This window comes from Neovison vison, chromosome 7 (assembly GCF_020171115.1).
Source record: "Neovison vison isolate M4711 chromosome 7, ASM_NN_V1, whole genome shotgun sequence".
Lineage (NCBI taxonomy): Eukaryota > Metazoa > Chordata > Mammalia > Carnivora > Mustelidae > Neogale > Neogale vison.
The window spans coordinates 176,824,888-176,831,576 of NC_058097.1; the positions used below are offsets into that span (position 1 = coordinate 176,824,888).

A 6,689-nucleotide genomic window follows, 5' to 3' on the forward strand; every position below is an offset into this window, starting at 1 on the left:
TCTTAATGTTCTTTTTTTTTTTTATTAAATATATGGCATTGAGAGCACTTTTTCTGAAGTTGATCTGCCTCCACCATTTTACCTGTATGACCTCAGGGAAGTTATTATGCTTCAGTAAGTCTCAATGTCTTTATCTGTAAAATGGACTTAATACCTATCTAAGAGAGTTAGTGAGGATTATATGCAATCAGACATGTAATCTGTGTTGCAGAGTGTTTTGATAAATGCTAGTTGCTGTATTATTCACTTGGCAATCCACATATGCTCTACAGCCTCTTAACATTAGTTGCATTTTCAATTATCTAAGTTTCTTGCTAACTGATCTTCAAATAATAGAATTTTATAGCCTACAGCACAGGACTATATCTTTTATTTGTGTTATATTACTTATTAGTGTTCATTCACCTATTAAACATTTACTATATCTCCTCCTCTAACAAGTCTCCCTTGGCACCCTCCCATGAAATGTTACCTATGCTTTGTGTCACTCACCTTCCCTAGGCATACACTGATTAAAATCTTTACCACACTATATTGTTTATATTTTTTCCCTTATTACACTACATTTGTTTATATGTCTGTGGGCAATGACTGTACTAATCATATCTGAATCCATTGGGCCTACCAAAGAAGACAGTAAACAGAAGGATTATCTGAGGAAATTAATGAACAAATTTTGAACCCAGTCTCCTATCACCTTCCATATCTTCATTATTATCACCTTCCATATCTTCATTATTATAGAATGGCTATAATATTCAAAATGATGAGAAGACTGCTGGAGATTTTAGTTAATGAAGAGACATGTTAATGTCATATTCACTGACAAAAGAAATTCTCAGTAACATCTTAAGAAGTCTTCTCATTAAATCATTCAGGTAATATGGAAAAATAACTTCTCTCATCCAGAGGGAGGAAAAAGAAATTTGGTTTAGTTATAACTGTTGTACTTTAAAAATTAAAAAAATTAAAAATTAATTAAAAAAATTAAAAATTAATTAATTAAAAAAATTAACTCTCAGAGCTCAAAAAATAAGAAGTGCCATTTAAAAATAAAAACACTTTATAACTGAAACTATTAATTCAAACAGACTCTTAAGAGGAAAAATGAAACAATAATAGAGTAAGTTTTATATAAAGTTAATAAAGTTAATTAGGTTGCCTAGAACTACTTTGCTCTAACTATAAAATTAGGGAGAAGTGGGATAAGTCCTACAGCTTAGCTCTGAAAATGTGATCCATATAATAAATCCTAAAAAGGATAAAATAAAAATGGGCTTACCTGATATTAGAGAGGAGATACATTAATAAGAGGAAACATATGGCACTTACCAAGAAACTATTGCTAACATTGATGAAAGGTGAAATTAGAAGGTAAATCACTTAGCACCCTATCAAAATTTAAAACATTTGGATTATGCAATAGAATCCACTTGGTTAAAAAACATACTCAAAAATATCAAGATGCCGTAACTATACAGTGGTTCTGAATCACTGAGAAAGCTTATTATTAACTCCCATTCAGAAGTAACTGGGGCCAAAAAGCCTTTTTTTTTTTTTTTTTAAATCATACAGACAATGCCCAACTCTAAATACAATGCTTGTAATGAAATGGTCTCATAAAATAATAAAATTAATAGATGAGAGTGATCAGAAGAAAGAGCTTAATAGACACGGCTTACACTGTTTCTTCCCAATAGATATGGGCAACAGGATGGAGTTTGAAGTATCTAAAATTACTTCAGATATTAGTCTCTTAAGGGGGAAAAGAGAGCTATGAAGCTATTTAGAGCGAAGTCTGATAGACTATTTGGCCCTATATTTTAAAAGTGCATTGAGAAGCACTGTTGACAAATACTGAAATTGAGAATAAGAACTCATAAATTTTTTTCTTTTTAAGAGTAATCTCAGAAGAAAAAAAAAGAGTAATCTCAGAGTGGAATGTAGCATTCATATAAAACACAAATAAGCCACACACTGCAGGCATGCAGTAGCCTTACTAGGAGAAAAGATTAAGACAGAGGTTCTAAACCTCTGGTTTACACAGTTATTTCAAAGGTCCATGAATCCATATGTGCATACATGTACCGGATAACTTCTGCTGTCCCCTTCAGATTTCTCTCCACCCTTCTCCATACTACTCTCTGCCCTAGGAAAACTGACCTAGATGAAATACATCAAGGCACTCCTGTACCCTTTAACTGGACTCCAGCAGGAAGTCAGAGGAAGGAAGAGTTATGTATTTTCCTGGTTCCTTACCTGTGGACTCTTCTTAGGCTCACCATGTCTTTGGAACAAAGGCAGTCTCCTATGTAGTAATCGCTCTTCCAGGTTCCTATAACCCTTCCTTCCCCTGGTCCCTTCATGCTTAGGAGTGAAAGCAGACTTACTGATGCTGGATCCTGTTAACACCAACCCTGGTGATTCTCCAGTATCTTGCACACACCTCTGTAATAGTTTCTGTAAATAAACCTTCCTTAAATTATCCTACTTAGAGTATGTCAGCTGTTTCCCATAGGCACCCCAATGATATAATATACCACTTGCTAAAGAAATAATCCATCATGTAGAAGTTTATAATATTTGATATTAATGAAGTAATTCTCATAAATAGGCATTTGAAACACTGCTGATGGTTATGCAAAACAGACAACCCCTAAGAAGAGGAATGTGGCTATTGTAATAACATATATTTTACTCTCTGACCCAACCATCCCCACTTTTAGGAATTATCCAAAAAAACACAGCTCCAAGATTCAAATATCATGTGCACAAGATTCCTTATATTAGCATTATCTGAAATAGCAAAATCAGAAGCAAGTCAAATACACATCGAATGAAAACAGGTTAACAAAATTACAGTATATCTACACAGAGGAGCTTTATAAACCCATGAGGGAAAAAAAAAATCTATGACCTGATATGAAATGATTTCTAGGTAAACTAGCTAAAAAAAAATTTTTTTTTTCAAAAAAGTATACATAGTAATTTAACAGTTCTGGAAAAAAGGGAAGAGAATACTTTTTAATTTTTTTTTCATAAAGAAAATAACCAGGGGCACCTGGGTGGCTCAGTCAGTTAAGTGTCAGCCTTCTGCTCAGTTCATGACCCCAGGGTCCTGGAACTGAGCCCCGCATCAGGCTCCCTGCTCAGCAGGGAGTCTGCTTTCCCTCATTTCCTCCCACCTCCACTCTCTCTTTTTCTCTCAAAAAATAAAAACCTTTAAAAAAAGAAACCAGAAAATAATGAAAACGGCTACATTTATAAAGGGAGTAGGTGGGAATAGTGCAAAAGGGATATGGATAAATATACCTCTGTATATAGTTCTGAGTCAAATGCTTTACACAGCCAAAAAAAAAAAAAAGAAGTAAACAAAGATTTAAGATGGGAATTTTAAAATTGAAAACAAATAAGAAAAATAAGGCTATCTGTATACTCAAAATGGCAACACTACCAAACAGAAGTAATTCAAATATTTTTGAACACCGTATAGAAAGATAGAGTCTAAGGTCAAAAAAATTGCAAATGAAATCTCAAACTTCTCTTAGTAGGTTTATTGTTCTTTTATGTGTATTTCAGATAATACAAATGAGTACGCATTAAACTACTGAAGCAAGATTCTTAATGTTAGAGAGAAAGAAACTAGAAATACAGAATGCGAGGTTAAGGATGAGTTGAAGGTATCAGAAACAAACTGAGGGTTGCTGGAGGGTGGTCGGGGAGGGACAGGGTGGCGGGTTATGGACATTGGGGAAGATATGTGCTATGGTGAATGCTGTGAACTGTGTAAGACTGATGATTTACAGACCTGTACCCCTGAAGCAAATAATACATTATATGTTAATAAAATAAATAAAAGAACTATAGCATATTAACAAAAGTTACTTAATAAATATATGTGTGTGTGTGTATGTGTTGTCTGTCTGCCTATATTAAATCTCATTCTAGCTCTGACCACTGAACAGAAGCAATGACACGGCAGTAGTAATAAGCACACTTAGCACTCAGATTTTTGGGTTCCAAATATCATTCTCCAATAGAAGAAATAGTTTATGGCAGAACAATCTTGTGCCAGAAAGCAAGTATGTGCTCTAAGACAAAAGCAGACATAGGAACCATTTTAAAAGGTCTCCTACTGGCCAAATGTGGGATTTAAAAAAATTAATAAAAGTAATAGATAATACATTAGATTTAAAATAAAATCTGAGTACATACTGATTTTTTTTAAAAAGATGTATCTGTTGGGAGACAGGAAGAATGCTTTATCAAAAAATGCCAGCTAATAAATACAGAGGGAATAATAAAACTACTACCATGGTGTAACTGATTCAGGCAAGGTTCATTAATAGATGCTAAAAATTACTGCGTAAAATGTTGTTGGTAAACAGGATATGTACAAAGTATTAAAGTAAATAACTTATTATTTAAGCATAATAACTTTACATCAAGAGATCTGGCAAACATTATCTTAACTAAATGAGCAAATCTAGCTGCATACAAACTGATATGATGTAGCTTCCTGACATGATCCAATGACAAATACATCATCTGTGTATTATTCCTTAAAATGTGTAACCTAAGTCTAATTATGAATAATGAGACATATCCATTCCATACATCTCTGTGGTCATTCTACATGACAACTTGAACTCTTAAAAAAATTTAAGTTTAATGAAAGAAAAAAAATAATAAAACTGTGATTTTAATTACAAAAAAAATACAAGGACTTGATGATTAAATACAGTATGAAAACCTTAATTGGACCCTGGAGTGAAAATTAAAAAGGCAATAAGAGATATTATGTGGATAATGGAAAATTTGAACACGGTGTGCAAATCAAATATGTTGTTCCAACATTAAATTTTTTTAAAGATTCATTTATTTATTTTATAGAGAGAAGGAGCACAAGCTAGAGGGGCAGACAGAGAAGGAGAGAGAATCTCTAGCAGACTTCATGCTGAGTGTGGAGCCTGACATGGGGCTCAATCCCAAAGCCTTGAGATCATGACCTGAGCTGAAACCAAGAGTCACACACTCAACCAACTGCCCTATATAGACATCTCACAATGTTAAATTTCTTAACAGTATCACGACTGTGCAGGAGAACAATCTTGTTCATAGGAGAGAAATACTGACTTAGAGAAGAATGTCCTGTCTGTAACTTTTTTCATATAGTTTACTTCTGAGAGAAATGGTAGATGTAGATAGAAGTTTATACTCAAACACATGAATGTCTATACAGACATAAACAAATATTCACATACAGATGTATATGTATAGAACAACAAGAACAGAGAAAACTAATATAGCAAAATGTTCATTGTAAATCCAGATGGGGTGTAAACAGATGTGTATAGTACTATTTTTTTTCAATTTTATTATAGAACATAACTTTTCAAAAAGAAGCACTTGCAGGGGATAAAGGTATTCACATAGTCATTCAGTCACTCAATCATTCAACAAATATTTATTGAGCTTTTTCTATATGCCAGATACTGCATTCAGGTCTGGAAATGTAATACTGAACATGACACCTGTCCTTATAGAGCTTATAGTTTATTGGGACAGATGTCACAAACATTCAAAGTAAAGAAATAAACACTATAAATATTATCAAATACTTTCCAAAAGGAAAAATTAGAATAAAGCGATAAAGACTGAGGGTGAGGCATATTTTCTTTAGAATGAATCAAAAAAGATTTCTTCAGGGCAATACCATTGAAGTTACGGTCTAAAAGGCAAGAAAATCACAATTATGGAGGGGATGGGAAGAACCTTATGGGCAGAAGAAACAGCATGCATGTGCTTTAGGAACTAAAAGAAGGGTGGAGCCCTATACGAAGGACATAAAATGAGACTAAAGAGATAGGCAAGATTATTCAAAGTCTTGTAGAATTTTGGATTTTATTCTAAGAGTAACTGGAAACCACTGAAAGATCTTCAGTAAACAGGAGAATAACATGACTTGATTTTCAATTTAATATCACTCTCCTTGTTATACAGAAAAAGGACTGGAATGGTGCTGAAATAAAAATGCTGTCAGGTCAGTTGGGTTGGACTCACCACAGTGATGGCAGTGGAAATGGAGAGACATGAATGGATTTGAAAAATTTAGCAGGCAAAATAAACAGCAAGGAAAAGGAAATAATCAGGATGACTCTCAAGTTTCTGAACTGAGTGGGTAAATAGAGGTCTATGCACATGGTTTTGTTCATACCCATATTTGGAACAGAAAACAGCCCAGTTTTGGTCATGTTAAATTTGATATATTCATCATATATTCAAGTGGATGTGTATGAGACTGGAGCTCTGGAGCTCAAAGTGAGTTTTATACATGACAGGTCATAAAAAAATAATCCCGGGGCACCTGGGTGGCTCAGTGGGTTAAACCTCTACCTTTGGCTCAGGTCATGATCTCGGGGTCCTGGGATCGAACCCCGCATTTGGCTCTCTGCTCGGCGGGGAGCCTGCTTCCTCCCCTCTCTCTCTGCCTGCCTCTCTGCCTACTTGTGATCTCTCTGTCAAATAAATAAATAAAATCTTTAAGAAAAAATCCCTATCTCAGTGAGGATTTTATTCTATTGCAAACAAGAGAAAACTAGAATAACAGTAATTTAAACAAGGAAGATATTTATTTTCTTTTTTTAAAAGAAGATTTTATTTATTTATTTGACAGAGATCACAAGTGG

At 34.0% G+C, this 6,689-nt stretch overlaps 1 protein-coding gene across 3 annotated transcripts in view; it reads right to left on the bottom strand.

The window, feature by feature from the left end:
• Positions 1-6,689, bottom strand: part of IMMP1L (inner mitochondrial membrane peptidase subunit 1) — an 82,052-nt gene that overhangs the window by 29,755 nt on the left and 45,608 nt on the right. The gene's annotated exons all lie outside the window — the stretch shown is intronic.